General features: G+C 41.0%; 1 protein-coding gene across 4 annotated transcripts in view; it reads left to right on the top strand.

The window, feature by feature from the left end:
• The window catches only part of CPNE4 (copine IV), a 518,534-nt gene that overhangs the window by 333,246 nt on the left and 168,785 nt on the right, over window positions 1-16,503 (top strand). The window lies entirely within an intron of this gene.

Raw genomic sequence — 16,503 nt, 5'->3', positions numbered from 1 at the left:
AGGAAGGAAGGAAGGAAGGAAGGAAGGAAGGAAGGAAGGAAATAAATAACTTTGGCATTCCCCATAAACTGTGGGTGGCAGGGAAACCAATTAGGATACTCGTGTAATAACAGGAAGGAAATGCGGATGGCAGTATTTATGTAAACTGAAAAGAGGGGCCCAGAAAAGAGCCTGTCCAAGAGCAGAATCAACAAGCCTTGGAGATGAGGTGGGGAGGAAGAGTTTGCAGGTGTCTGGCTTAGCTAACTGAGGGAGCGATTTGGCTGTCTTTAAGGGGAAATCCATCATGCCCAGGATGGGGGTGAGGAATATAACATGATGCTGGCCTGTTCAGTGCAGATATTGGTGGAGAATTCAGAGAAGGTTGACAACTGGCAGCTGACATGAATGTAGAATAGACAATATAGATTTGGGAGCTTAATCCCTGTAGGTGATAGCTGCTAACATTAGAGTGGATGAGATTCTTCAAAGAGGCTATTTTATCTTTACTTTTGAAAGGAAATTTTTTGAACATGCCATATATGAACAAACAATAAAGAATTTAAAAATCAAGGCATATGTAAGGACATCTCTTTCCACTATCTTTCAGATAAAAGTGTGAACTTGATGTTGTCTTTAAAAAAAAAAAATCTTTGTTGAGTGTTTTAACCTGTGGAGTAATATGCCAGACAAATGCATTTGTACTAAAAGCTTTGTGAAGGACAGGCAGAACAGAACTTTTTACCCTTTGTGGTTTCACAGGTTTTGACACTTTGGCGTGAATGGGGGTTTTGCTTTTTTCTCTAAATTGCTCCTCTCCAGTATGATCAAGCAGAAAGAAAAAACATCAACATTCTCCTTCTTTAAAACTCCAAAGTAAAAAGAAGATCCTTTTTCCTGTGTTCTGCCTGGATAGGCAGGGAATGGCTAGATGCAGATGTTGGGCACCCCCAGGCCCGGCAGGGTCAGAGTCTGAGGCACTGTTTCACAGTGCTCACATGCATATGGTGTGGGGCCTGATGGTCTGGGGTCAAATCCCAGCTCAGCTGCCCTCAATTTGTTTGTCCAGAGGCAAATTCCTACAGCCACTTAAGCCTCAGTTTCTTCATTGGAAAAAAGGAAATAATAATAGTGCTGACTTCATGAAATACTGCAACGATCAAGTAGAATAATGCACATAAAATGCTTAACAGAATCCCTGGCATGGAGGGAGCACTCAGGATGGGGAAGCTGTTATTACTGCGGCAAGAGTCTAGGAAATGGTGAGGAAAGGCAATGCCTGTAGAAACCAACATGTTTTCAAAACAAAGGGGGAAACACGAAAGCTGAAAACATTGTGAGAGCACCTACGTCCTGGGTAAGTATAATGGAAAAACTGAACTTACATTGCCTTGGGTTTGTCAAGTATTTTACTTAGTTGGATTTTAAATATTGTGTGTGTGCACACACATACACGTGTATTTGTTCTTCCAATACTATTTTTAAGTAAAAATTGTTTTAAATCAGGTCTCTGAAATAAGTTGGGGCAATTATTTTAATTTGGGCCTTAACTGTGGCAAGACAGGGATTGCCACAGTGAAGACCCTAAAGGAGAGAGAAAGTGACTTCCCCAAAGCCATGTAGGAAGTCACACATTCAGAGTCCGCCTCCTGAAGGCTGCTGTAGTACTCACTCTCTCTGGCTGAGTTTGCCACGTTCTCACTCTGCCTTGTGAAACAGCAGGACTCTTGGCCTTTAGGAAAGGAAAATAGCAGCCTTAAGCATGCTAGAAACTGGCATTGGTCATAAAGCTGAGTACAAGCACAGCAAGTGACTTCACACTGAGCAAAAATGCCAAATAAAGCAAAGAAAGCTCAGGTCCTTGGGGAAACTCAAGGCAGAATTGACCATTCTTGACAGATGGATGAGGGGGATGCAGCACAAGAACATAGGGTGCTCGGAAGCTGCCTTCTTCTGGGTAAGTCTGGAGACCTTCCTTAGATTTCTGTCGCCCAAAAGAAACCAAGGAGTTAAGCCCCTCCTCTGCTACATACAATGGCAGGTATGCCAAAGAGAGATGTGATACTTCACTGCCTAGAACAGCCAGTTGACCTTCTTTAATGTGATGCCTTTATTTTTTCTTTCACTGCTTATTAACTCATTCATTCATCCTCATATTTTCCCACTTATTCATTCACCAAAGACAGAGGAACTGAGTCATAAATAAGAAAAATAATTAAAGAAGTTTTTAAACTCCAGGCACTTTGATTTAGTAGGCACTGGGTGAAGCCATTGCTATACTGCAATTCATTTAATCAGCACAACATCCCTTGAAAGTAGGCACTACCATTATTACCATTTTACAGCTGAGGAAACCGAGACTGAATAAAGCTAGGTAAGTTATCCAAGGTCACACAGCAAGTTGTCCATCTCTTTAGCTCCAAAGCCCTTTATGATTTTTTCCATCTATTCTAATAGCTTGCCGCTAACTAGTATAAATGATCAAGTAGCATCTATGAATGCAAAGCCAAGTTGGAATTGACCTGGCTAGTTTTTGGTGTCTTGTTTCTTCTTAAGTTTATTTGTCTTACATGAGCTGATAGAGACAGACTAGGAATCCTTTTGCAGAAAAATAGGCTTGATCATCTTCTCTCTGGGCTTCTCTACTGAATTTACTTTAAATATAATATGGCTTCTTAAAAAATGTCAATGTGTCAACCTCCAAAAACCAGAATCTTACAAACTCAGCACCCAGAAGGTACATTGCTCTGACCTTCCTTTCACCTTCAACCATGATGAAAAGTCCCTTATCAAAATTCAGTGGTTGCACCTGAAAAGCAATGGTTTCATCATTGCTTTTCTTGCAGGCATTTTCTCTTCTCCGTGGCTTGGAGGACAGTTATGACTGTGTGAAGTCATCTTCTCTTCATTGTTGTGTGGCTGTTCTTCAGTGTATTTCTTCCCAAAAAGTTCAGAGGACACCTGCCAAAGCCAAGAACTTCCTGCTTTCTGTCATCATAAGCGGGGCTGGGAAATTTGTGACACCCTGAAGAAGTTCTGGGCTGTCAGGAATCCTCTGACCCTTATTCATGAGAGAGAGACTATATACTATCTTCCCTCAGGACAGTGGTTCTCAAACTTGAGCATATGGCAGAATCACCTGGAGGCGTATTAATATACAAATTGCTAGGCCTCACCCCCAGAGTTATGATTCAGAAGATCTAGGGAGAGATTCAATAATCTGCATTTTCTAAGTTCCCAGGTGATGCTTAGTCTGCAGGTCCAGACATCAAACTTTGAGAAGCCCTGCCCCAATGTCTCATGTAAGAGGATGATGAGTCTCGGACACTATATTACTAGTTTCAATTAAGAAAGGAACTAATGTTTTGGGTAATTATCTGGAGAAATTAAAGAGGACAAAGAAAACATCTGGTGATCAGAAAAAAAAATTGCTTTATAAAGTTTACAGTACTAAAAAGGCCAATGTACACAGCTTTCAGTTTATGCTTTTGGTATAGATTTTGAGTGCCAAAGTTTTTTCTCCCATTCATTAAATGCAGTTAAATGGACCTATTATCCATTGGTCTCCTTCCTGACATAAGTGAATGTTAGGATTATGTCAGCCACAGTGGTCCCTGAAAGAGTGGGCAGACCACAAGCTGTTGATCAATGGGTATTAGGTTTAGTGTCGGGATGAGCCTGATTGCTGAACCCTGGGTGTTATGATGATGCTGAGGGTGCTATCCAAACTCAATGTAATACCCACAGCAAGATTCCACAGGTTAGCATTTTGTTGGATAACATCTAATATCCTCATGGTATAAAGTTGATGACCCAGGGAAGTCAAATTTACACATTGCAGCAGGGAAGTCATTTTCCTTCTACTTCTCACATGCAAAGCTTGCCCTTACTTTGCAGAATTACTGCAAGCAGAAGCCATGTGAGTGATGAATGATGTCATAAGTAATCACATCATCTCAGCTCCCATAGACTAGCTAAGAAATCCTGGGAAGTAGTTCTGTTTTTTTACTGCTGTCTGTTCAGCTCATAGGCAGCTGGGATTTAAGTAGGGTGGTTGTGGGTGAGAAGGCCCCCATTTCTACAGGGAGAATATGATTAATTCTTGCTCTTTTCTTCTAACTTCTTAACAGGCAAAGAATCATAACTTTGGATCCTAGAAACATCCCTCTACTTTCTCTGGAGTCCTCCTTTTATACTTTTAAATATCCTTTAGTGTCCTGGACTGAGATAATGAGTCCTATGTCTTGATCTGCCATCAACTCTCTATATGGCCTTGGGCAGTTTGCTTAACTTCTCTGTTATATGGTGACTTCATCTATAGAACAAAGGTTTTGCATTGATTCATCTCTAAGTTCCTTCCAGTTCTAATAGTGATTCTCATTCATCTCTTTCCTTTTCTTGTTTTTGAAATTCAACATCTCTCCCAACATTCTCATTTCTTTTCAAGATACTCTCTGCCCCTTCCACTACTCTTTCTCACCTCATCTCATCTCCTCTCAGCATGAAGTATTTACCTCCTGCAAAGTCATAGATGTCATTCAGTCATAAATAGTATCATTCTACCTACCTGGTAGCCCCCAGGAAAACAATTTCAAAGACAGTTTTAAAAAGACGTATTTAGTGACAGTTAACACAGGCCCTTTTCCATATACACTCACATTCATTAACATGATACTTCTACAAGCTCAATATTGGTGCAGAGAAGGAGGGCAAGAGCTTTGGAGCTGTATGACAATTTGCAAGGACTAGTGTATCAATGCTAAAAAGCAGCTACAGGTGCTTGTCCTAATCCTAATCCTTTAAGCCAGGCTGGTGCAGGGCACCCAGACCCCAGACCACCCTATCAGTGTGTCCTGGGCCTACCTACTCATCCAGGGAGCGACTTATGCCACCTGGATTGGCAGGTGGCATAAGGCAGTTTCCCAGGACCTCTCCCACAGCTGCCACTTTTGTTGTTTCCAACTAGCTTTCATTCCAATCCCATTTCCACCACCTCAGAAGTAGTGACTGTAAATCTAATTTAGATCGCTATCTCCATGGCATTTGCACATACTCTTCCCATCATTCAGCCCTTATGTTTCCCCTACAAATGGTGCCATGCTGCACCTTCTCAGTTATCAGTATCCTGGCTGCTTTAAATAAAAATGTGTGTCCTTGTCCTAGCCCTAAAGCGTGAAACAGTCCAACACCATAAACTGAATTCATAGTGTGGCAAATGGCCAGTTTGTTGAAGTCCAATAACCAAAAAGCCAATTCACTAAATAATACATTAACCCCCAAACCAACTCCCTTCCAATTACTTTTATTTACTAAAAACTAGATTTCTTGAACTATTTATAACATTTACTACAATTATTTTAGAAGTTGTGAAGATTTCTGGAATATTTGTTGGTTTAGACTGCTTATGAAATTTAGTTATTATCATAAATGTTTCTGAATATCAACTGTAGCCATTAAAAAGCTAACCTGTCCCAACAGGGGATTAAAAATATGGTGCTAAGTGTTAAAGTAACCATTTCTTCACAGGCCAAGGGACTGGGAGGATATATTTTTAAATGTTAACAGTGATGACATCTAGGTGGTGGGATTATAGATGATGTAGGAAATTCCATCTGTGCTTTTGTATTTCTAAAAGGAAACTGTATCACATCTATGATCAGAAAAATATTACAATAAATGTTAGGTAAAAACGTCATAATAAGACCTGCATGCTGACTTCAAAGAACTGACACTCAGGTGGAGGAGGAAGACACATAAACATTGTGTAGACTTTTAAACAAATGTGGAAGAACTTTAAAACTTGTCAAGAATTCTAACTTGGGAAATTTATGGGAAATCCTTTTTGGGGAGGTACGTGCTGAAGCTGCGCTTTCTGTGAGGTTTTTGAGAGATCAATTTGCAGATGTTAGTCCCTACCCCTTTGTCCACAGGGAGGAGAGTTGGCTGGGCTAATTTGATTCTGATCTTTTGAAATACTATTTTTGATTACAGAAGAGACCCAGGAGGGCGTGGGGCACGAACAACAAATAAGTTAAGGAACATCTCTGGAAATGAAAACGAGGCTCTGAGATTCCTCTGAAGTCTAAACTCTTCATTTTCAAGCTTTATTTGGGAAAGAGAATAGTTTTACTTTAAATTAACCTAATAAAGTTGAGGGGGAGGAAAACAATAACGGCTTGGTATACAAAAGCATTCCCACGAGTCTTGGTTTCAGATTCAAGGATAAAATGAGGCAGGGTATGAATTAATTAGCTTTGTTTTGCATGGAACATGAGCCGTTCAGAGTCCTTCCCGTGTGAGCACAGGTCAGCATAGGTGCATGCTCCTGGGCCTCATCTCCAGATAAGGCCGGGGTGGGCTGATTATTCGTGCTTCCCTCACTCTTCCTCAGCATCTGCTCATCAGGAGGCTCAGGCCAGCACACATTTTCAAGCCAGTTATCAGAAACAAAGAAGCACATATCCCCCAAACTTCTCTCTCCCCACTGAGATTCAAACCAGGAAAACTGGTATTACAGTAAATGTGCTGACAGGGCACCAGTCAGCAAGACTGAATCAGAAAAGCTTAAAATTGAGAAGACAAAAGCAGTGCTGAGTGTAGCCAGCCAGGGCAGGCATCTCTGTACTGCTCTCTGGTGCTCCTGGACAATGCTTAAATACTCTTTAAGGAGGAATTCACTTTTACATATCAGGTATTGTGAGAATGATAGGGTAACCTGTGACTCAGTTTGCCCCTGCCTCTCCAGTTTACACTTACTATCATAGCTTAATTATTAACACTGTCCCCTCTCACTTTCAAAAGTGTCCCAGTTTGGATAATATATTTTACGACCACTTGATGATAATAAATCATTTGCATAGCTAGTATTTACTAAGAGCTGATCACATGCCAGGCAATCATGAGCTTGGTGCTATCAACACTATCATCATCATTATTATCATCACTAGGCCAAGATTACATGTCTCCTTAAGTGGCAAAGGAAGGGCTTAACACCTGACATTTGGATTCAGCCAGAGTACTAAACTACTTTTCCCTTATCTTTAAGCTACATTACCTCTGAGCTTTTCTTTTATAAACTTAATGAGAAAAAGATTCTTATCCCTTTATGAATGCCGCAGGTCTTCCCACTGACTTCCTGCTTGGTTGTCAATTGAAGGGAAGAAACTGATTTTCAGGGGTTCTTGTTATATCTCAGGTATTATGTTATGTGAGGCCAGTCAACCCCGCTTGATAAATTGTGAATTAGGCTCTGGGAGCTCAACTAATTCACCAAAGAGTACACTGACAGTAAGTTGCAGAGCAAATTTTCAAACCTAAGTTGTTCTGATTTCAATACCTGCCTTCTCATTATACCACCTTGCCTACTAAACCACTTTTAATTTCTACAAGCCGGTGTAAATTTGAAAAGGTAGAGTAGCAATTCTTCCCAAATGCTGTCACTGTAAAACTGCCCACGGAGTAAGGATAAAAGTGTCCATCCTCACAAGTTAATAAATTGACTCCTATATCTAAAATGTCTATTTTTCCCAGCTCAGGCAGACCTGTAACATCTATCTGCAAATGGACACTCCACCGAAATACTCTTGGACCACAATACTCTTAGACCCCATCTTTCCCTTGACATGGATCTATTGTTTATAAGGCAGTAAAGGGTAACAATAATCTGAAAATAACTGACATGTATTCATTTATTCAATGTATAATGCATCTATCTAATGCTATCAATAATAATAAAAAGCTAATATACATGTATTCACTTATTCAAATAAATATGTATGGATTCTTTCATCCACTTATTGGCACTTACTATGTGCCAGACACTCTTCCAGGCACTGCGGATTCAGCAGTGAACAAAGGAGGCAAAGCCCTGCCTCATGGAGCTTACCTATTCCTACATGATTCAATAACAGATAATAATGATCTCATGAAAGCAAGCACACATAGGATAAGAAATAGAGGGTGGTGGGAAGGGAGTGGGTGCTAATTTCGGTAGGAATGTCAGGGAAGCCCTTTCTGAGCAGAGTCCAGAATAAAGTGTAAAAGTGTGGGCATGAATCATGCAAAGACATCCAGAAAAGCGTTCCAGGCAGAGGGAAGAGCAATACTTCTTATATTCTGCCAGACCCTACACTGAAAGCTTTGTACCAATTATCTCATTTAATCCTCACAAACCCTCTGAGGGTAAGTGTCATTATTTCCTCATTTCGCTGCTAAGCATTTGAACCTTGAAGTAACTTGCTTAGGAGCACCCGGTTTTCTAATGAGGGAGGCATGAGTTAAACTGAGCCTTCTGGCTCTGAAATAATATCCCCACCTCAGCTACTAAACAGTTCCATGCCTTGGTCAGTCTACAACAACCTCCTTGCCAGCACTTTTAACACAAGGTTTAGAGAATGGCTGATTGCTGAGAAACAACATCTGCAAAGCCTGCATCACCAATGGGTCCACAGGGATAGGGCGTTTAAATGGTTGGGTCCCCAGGTTCACCAGATACTGCACTCTAATAACTGCTGGAGTCTCTTGCTCCTATGACTCTCCTTCAGCTTTGTTAGAGGCCGTGGGACCAGCATCCCAGGCTCTTCCTGCAGACACCCAAGAAATTCCCACATGACATCAGTTTAAGCCAAGCAAGAATTTTCCATCCCTCCATTGCATTATTTGTAGGAAATGGCTTTATTGTTTTTCTGTATGCAAAGATAATATAGGCTCATTGCAAAAACTATTTAGAAATAGAAAAAATAAAATCACCACCATTGAGAGATAACTAATAAAAAGCCTACCATTAAAAGATAACTACTAAACATCCTGATATCAGAATTCATGTAATGTGTCCCTTTACCATGGACATTAAGGTTGTTTCCAGTTTTTTAGAATTACAACATTTTTATGAGTATTATGTTATGTGTATGTGTGTGTGTGTGTATCTATATATATATCTTTATGCCCTCAGACACTGATTTTTTTTTAAAACGAATTAGTAACAGTGCAATATTTGAGCATTCATTTTAAGGTCCTTGCTATAAACTGCCAAATATCCCCAAAGAAAAAGTGTAGCATTACTTAGACTGCCCCTTTCAGTGCACAAAAGTGCCTTTTCTCCTGCATTCTCAGTAATACCTCCAACTTTTCACTTCCTTCCTTTTGAAGCTTCTATCACCACAAAAACAAGGATACAGCCTCTGTCCTAGTTGAATGTCCCCCCACAGAGCCTTCGCTAGCCCCAGCCTGAGCAAAGAAGACAGAGAGGAGAGTGTGTCATCCCTCAGCTCCCCCTTGGCCTTGGGGGCTGGTCCCCTCAGAGGGTTTATTCAGAGGCTGAGGGTACACTGAAGACAGGAGGCATCACTGTGGTTCTCAGCTTGGAAGACTGCCTCACTCTCACACCCTTTTATTTCTTTATATATTCCTCCATCAGCTCCTGCCCTTCCAGTTATCATCTATACTTGGAGACTCTTAGCTCAGGACTCTTCTTTGAGCCCAGACTCATGTATTCAGCATTCTCTAGATATTAATTCCACTTGTATGACTCACAGACATCTCAGACTCAGCAGCCCAAAACCAAGCTCTTCATCTCCTCTTGCCCTCTGCACACCCCTTGCCATCTTCCCCTTCCTCTAATGTGTCCTGCTCACTCAGTAGCTCCTTCTTACTCCCAGGAGTCAGAGGTCCAGAGCCTAGGGGCTTTCCCTCATGCCCCTCACTCATTCTCTACCCCACAGCCCATCAATCAGTCATGAAGGCCCATCAATTCAGTGTCTCAAATATCTCTACTATCTACCCCTTTTCACCCCTTCCACAACCAGGACCCCAGTCCAAGCCAATAGGTGACTATAATTATCTCTATGTGGGGATTTATTGAATAGGAAAGAAAAGAAGGAAAATAGCATTTCCAAAACATTTGTATATGCCTGATGCTGGGATCTTGTTAATGCTCATTAGATATACAATAAACCCATGGAATAGAAAATATTACCATTTCACAGATGAGGAAACTGAGGCTCAGAGAGGTTAATCTGCCCAAGATTCCATACCAGGGAGAGTATTTGGAGCCTTATGTGTGATGCTTGCTCTACCATTCTATAGCAAGAGTGAAGCTAGGGGGCTGGTTCAGTGGCCCTTGTAGTGGTTTGAGTAAAAGGGAACTCTCCTCAATGGTAAGCTCCATGAGGATAAAGAGTGAATGTGAATCACTTTGTGTATCTCATAGGGTTTAGCTCAGGGCCTGATCAAGTCCTGCCTCTGTCATTTATCAGAGACAAGAGGGTTTAGCAGTTAAGGGAATGAACTCTGGAACTGGACTGTCTGGATTCAAACCCCAGCTCTGCTAATTACTGGCTATGGAACCTTGAGCAAGTTACTTACTCTTTTTGTAGTGGGCTAAACAGTGGCCCCCAAAAAGATATGTCCATGCCCTGAGTCCTAAATCCTGTGCATGTGAATTTATTTGAAAGAGCCTTTGCAGATCTAATTAAGTAAAGGATCTCAAGATGAGAAGGTCATCCTGGATTAACCAGGTGGGCCCCAATTCTAGTGACACAGAGGAGAGACAGAAGAGAAAAGGGCCACGTGAAGAAGGAGGTAGAGTGAGGCAGTCACAAGCTGAGGCGCTGCAGCAGCCACCAGATGCTAGAAGAGACAAGAAGCAGAATCTCCCCTAAAGCCTCTGAAGTGAGTGTCGCTCTGCTAATACCTTGATTTCAAACTTTTTCCCTGCAGAACCATGAGCACATTTCTGTTGCTTTAAACTACAAAGTTTATGGTCATTTGTTATGGAGGCCCTAGCAAATGAATATATTTGGTCAATGAAAAGAGTCAAACTCTGTAAAATATTTGAAGGGATTTATTCTGAGCCAAACATGAGTGACCAATGGCCCAAACATGAGTGACCAATGGCCCAGGAAAACCTGAGAACATGAGTCCAAGGTGGTCAGGCTACAACATTTTAGGGCGACGTAAGACATTAATCAATACATGTAAGATAAACATCTTATCGGTTCAGTCTGGAAAGACGAGGCAACTGGAAGTGGGGTAGGGGGCATTCAGGTCATAGGTAGATTCAAAAACTTTCTGGTTGGCAATGGGTTGAAACAGCATTGTCTAAAGACTTGGAATAAATAGAAAAGAATGCCTGGATTAAGATACGGGGTTGGTGAGGCCAAGGTTTTATGCAGATGAAGCGTCCAGGTAGCAGGCTTCAAAGAAAAGATGACACATGTTTCTTATCAGACTTAAAGAGTCTTAAAGTCTGTGTTGATGTTAATTCTGGTCAGCTGGGCCTGAATTCCAACAGGGAGGAGGGTATAATGAGGCATGTCTGACTCCCCCTTCCTAAACTAGTTTTCTTAGGTTAAGTTTGGAATACCCTTGGCCAAGGGGAGGAATCCATTCAGATGGTCAGGGGGGCTTAGAATTTCATTTTTTGGTTTACAATTCTGTATACCTCAATTTTCTCATCCATATGTAAGCTTATAATACTTACCTTGCAGAGCTGTCAAGAGAATTAAGTGAATCAATATACATAAGGCACTTTACAGCAGTAGCTGTCACATAATCAGTGATTTCAAAGTAGTGTTTATTATGACTCTTTAATAGCTGTGTGACCTTAGTTATTTTTGAGCCTGTGGTCTTTTTCCCTGTGAACAAGTAATAACAAAAATACTTAGCCTAACTATAGTATCTCAAAATGGGAGTTTACTTCTTTCACTTAAAAATGGTCAAAGAATTCCTTCAAGCTTCTTCTGTCCTAGGAACTGCTAACATTCAGGTGTCAAACCTCACTGAAGACAACTTACAACCCACCAAAGGCAGTGATTGAAAAGATACCACGTGCCCTTGACCCAACAGAATGCTCTGGCTAGGACACTAGGTGCTAGGGGATGTGAGTCCTTTTCTCTTTCTCCTGGCTGCCACCTGGTGTGGCTGGGGGAGGGAGATGAGAAGTGGAGGTGGGGGTGAAGTGAGGGGCAGATGGCCTCTGGCTAATAACTGAGCTGGGTCATTTGTAATGATGACAAGGCATTACCCAAGAGATGAAGCAAAGGTGTATAATTAATACACAAGCAGTCCTTAAATCTCTCTCTGAAACCCTCCCTCCATTCCTTCTCTTGCTAATGAAGTCAGAGACAGGGTAAAAGCCTGTAATTACACTTGAAGTAATTAGAACGTTGTGAAATAGAAAGCTTAAGATGGGAAGCCCAAACTAATAGAATACCTATTGCTCTTGTTATTCTGACTCAGCCTGCCTAGGGTGGTGCTTTTGTAGGTCTCCACTGGAGAGCTGAAGACTGTACTGAATTTGCATAAAATGTAGACACACATGCACATCTGCCTTTCTGTCCCCAGAGTGACCAAGAAAGCATCAGCATTGTGCCTTCCTCAGTTTCTACAACTTTTACCTATTAAGGAAAGTCCAAATCAGCAGAACAGATTAATTTAAAAGCCCTTCCAGAGATATTTAAAACTCTGAGCATTTTATATTCAAACTGTTTTTCTACATGCAATTCTCCCTTTCTAGCTCAGTGCTTCTCAACATCAGTGTGCCTGCAGAGCACCTGTGGGTCTCCTTAAAATGCAGATTTGGATTCAGTGGGTCTGGGGTGGGGCTGAGATTCTGCATTCCTAACAAGCTCCCCAGCCTTGCTGCTGCTGTTGGAGGGGACCGGATGGGGGAGTGGTACACAATGCGAGTAGCAAGGATAAAGTCCTTCTTGGTTCCACAAGTGACTTCACTTGCCTCCTACCACAGCAATGATTCCAAACTTCTCATGTAGAGCTTGAAAAATGAATAAAAATTTTCGATTGAAGGGAGAGAAGAGAAAGTGAGGAGGAAGAGTGGAGGAAGAAGGGAAAAGTGGGCGGGAAGGGAGGAGGGGAGGGAGGGAGGGAGGGAGAGAATGTGTGTGAGTTCGTGTATGCACATGATCCAGTGTCTCTTCTTATAAGGACACCAGTCCTATCAGATTGGGGCCCTATCCTTATGACCTCATTCAACCTTAATTATCTCCTTAAAGGTTTTATCTCCAAATACAGTGACTCTGGGGGTTACAGCTTCAATATGGGATACACAATTTCATCCATAACACTAACTGACCTTAGATGAACTCCTTGATTTCTCTAATCCTAATTGGGATGAATTGATTCCTTCATCCCAATTGCTTAGAGACAAGAAAGAGTTTGATCATTAAATGACAAGAAATGAATTCATCTAATTAGCATTAAGTGTTCCACATATCATCTGTCACAGAATAGGTGTCTTAGTTGTGTTCCTCCAGACATAGTCCAGCATTGGAGGCTAAGTAGATTATTCGTGAGGTGAAGGAAACAGCAGGAGAGAAAAAGAGAAATGAGATAGCAAAGAGAAAACAGTCAATAAAATAAAGGGTGCATTAGCTAACAAATCACCACTGGGAGAAACTGGAGCTTCATTTCACTGGGACAAGTCAGGCACCCATGTTGAACAAACACCCAGTGTCAGCCCTCACTACTGAGGGAAAAGAGCCGAGATATTTATGTACCAATGAACCATCAGTCGCTGGTTGAGATCTGCTCCCAAGGGATGCCTACCTCCCCACTTCCATCTTGCTGTGCTTGTGGATGGTAGCCATGGATAGCAGAGGAAACTTTCAGGCAAAGAGATGCCTGAATTGGCTGTTGGAAGTCCTACAAGCTCTGCAAGAGGGAGGCCTGGGCAGTTCTGGGCAGGTTTACCTTGCCTGCTATACAGTGAGAGACCAGGAAACCTTAGTTCTCTGTAGTGATTGGTCCTAGTAATTGTATTAGTAGTTTGCAAAACACTAGAGAGGCTCCTGTACCAAAGAATTCTAGGGCCAAACAAGTGTAAGAATGCTTGTTTCATGGGATTCACAACTAAAGCTCTGCTGACGTCTGTAGTTGAAATGTTCAACTTTGTATAATCCTATAATTTCCAAACTTATTTACACAAACACTTTTTCAGATAATATGTATTTACCTTTTAAGGAATAAAAGTTGTGTAATGCATGTTTTGGGGCTATCAAATTAAGGCTAGTAGAGATTTCACTACATTGTAAGATGTTTTTAATCTGTTTCTCTTCACCATTGTAGCCTGTGAACAGTAACTGCTACCTAGAAAGTATTCAATAAATATTTGTCATTGTAACTATTTTAAAGAATATCAAAAAATAATTCTGAAAATATTTTCAATAAAAGCAGCCTCATGAAAAATGACCATCTAGTTCCCAAAATGACTGTTTTGAAAGACTTTGGAATAAAGTTCAGCTGACTATAAACTCGTTGAAATACCAGTTTTTTATTCTCCTTGCTTTGTTCCCATTCACTTAATGAAACTGTGCATTTTTCTAAAATTGAAGACCCATGCTGTTAGAAGGCATTGTCCACTCTACTAGAGAAGAAGCACTTCTCCCCAGATCCATGTGTGGATGCAGATAAGAAGCCTAATGGTACTAAGGTCTCTCTGGTCCAACCTTGCTAAAAAGAGTATTTCAACTTCTATTTCCTCCCTCTACACGTCACCCTTTGTTGAATACCAAGGTTTGCAGCTGTGACCCCATCATAGGGTGTAAAGAATCAAATTAAGGAACTTTTGACAGATGCATCCCTTTTAACCTTGATGTCAGGCACAATTTGCTATTTGTTGGCCTCAAATGTCAGCTGAAGCCAGGGTGAGAGTCCTTGTGAGTCTGACTTTCTCATCTTCTGTCAAGACCTAAAGCGTTTTTGAGCTGGGGGGTGCAGTTGCTACAGCTGCAACAAAGTATACATGATAAGTGGGATTTGCAACAAATAGGCTTTCCTCTACAGATCACTGCTGCAGCTGGGCTTCCCTGCTATTTTTGCCCAACTGTCCTGAGAATGGCAACATCAATGGAAACTCATTGCTTGACCACCATTATTCCAATGAAAAATTTGAAACCCTGATTATTACTCATTCCTTGGAGCTGAGACAGAAACCTCGAGGCTGTAAAACAAGTTCTTTTTCTTTTTTTTCTTTTTCAGTTAGCCACTTGTTATACCCAAATGCCCATTTCCTAAGAAGGGATATTTCCTGGGAAATTGCTTATCTTCCTAACATTTGCAAAAGGCAAAAGCTGGCATGTAGTAGCATTTTCTTCATTCCCTGCAAATGGAAACATTGGCATTTCTAGATAAGTTAAGAATGAGGAGAGAGAACTATGGCCATCCAGGTTCTCTTGGGATAAGTTTCCTTTACTCTTCCTTGAATAAAGATAATGTGAATCTTGTAAGATACTGTCTGTAAAAAATGGTCTACCCACACCTGCTATTGCAATGAGTGGGCTATTATAGTGCTGAGATGGTTGTTGGGGTCTCCTGACGTCAGGGGAGTAGGTGACCAACGTGGATGAAACACAATGACAATGGACATTAGTATTTCTGAGACCAGATTTGTTTGGGAAATGGGATATGTTGCCTTTCTTTAGTCTGATGTTGACCTGGCTACTGCTTACAGATGACCCTTGTTTTGTCATTTACACATGTGTCTTCCCCACTTCCCTTGCTGGAAAAAAAAACCTGCAGAGAAACTAAACTCCATGAGGTTAGACATTGCGTCCAATTTTACTTACCACCCTATTCTTAGTGCCTACCACCAAGTCTAGCATACAGTGGGGGCCAAATCAATATTTGTAGAATGAATAAAGCATCTGCAAGATAATATGTACTTTTTAAGTGGGAGTTTCCGTTGCTACATTGCTATCATTGTTGTCATCATCATCACGATCATGATCATGATCATCGTCATCACCAGGTGACATTTTTACAGAAATATTTTCTCTTCAGATTATAGCAGACTGAACATCAAGATCCTTAAATCTGCTTGTCCTAGGGAAGTTCTCTGGACTTCTTGCATTTGGCACTAGTAGTGACTTGGTATTTTCATTGCTATAACACAGAGACAAAAATATATGAAGATTTCAAAGAATGAGTTTACCTCCTGGCCTTTCATGGTGATCTCCTTTCCTGTCTTTCTGTGAATAATATATGTACAGTATCATTGCTCTGCTGATAAAAAATTACTTCAAAACTTGAGAGCTTAAAAAACCAAACATTTATTATCTCAGTTGCTGTATGTCAGGGATCAGGGTACAGCTTTTCTGGGTCCTCTTCATGTATTTTTATCTCTGTGTGACAGCAATGAAAACACCAAGTCTCTACTAGTGCCAAATGCAAGGGTCTCTCATGAAGCTGCATTCAAGGTGCAGTTATCTCAAGGCTCAACTTAGAGGAGAATCTTCTTGCAGGTTTATGCTCCTGGCTCTTAGCCAGAAACTTCAGTTTCTTGCTACATGGGTCTGCCTATAGGACTACTGACAATCTGTCAGCTAGCTTCCTCCAGAGTAAAGGCTCTGAGAGAGAGAAAGAATGAGAGATAGTGGTAAGATATAAGATATCATCTCATATAAGATATAAGATAGTGATAAGAGATAAGAAGTCACAGTCATTTTGTAACCTATTCTCAGAAGCGATATCCTATCACTTTTGTATTATTCTGTTTTTTAGAAGCAAGTC

This window comes from Mandrillus leucophaeus, unplaced genomic scaffold, assembly GCF_000951045.1.
Source record: "Mandrillus leucophaeus isolate KB7577 unplaced genomic scaffold, Mleu.le_1.0 Scaffold186, whole genome shotgun sequence".
Lineage (NCBI taxonomy): Eukaryota > Metazoa > Chordata > Mammalia > Primates > Cercopithecidae > Mandrillus > Mandrillus leucophaeus.
This window is presented reverse-complemented; position numbering and strand designations above follow the sequence as displayed.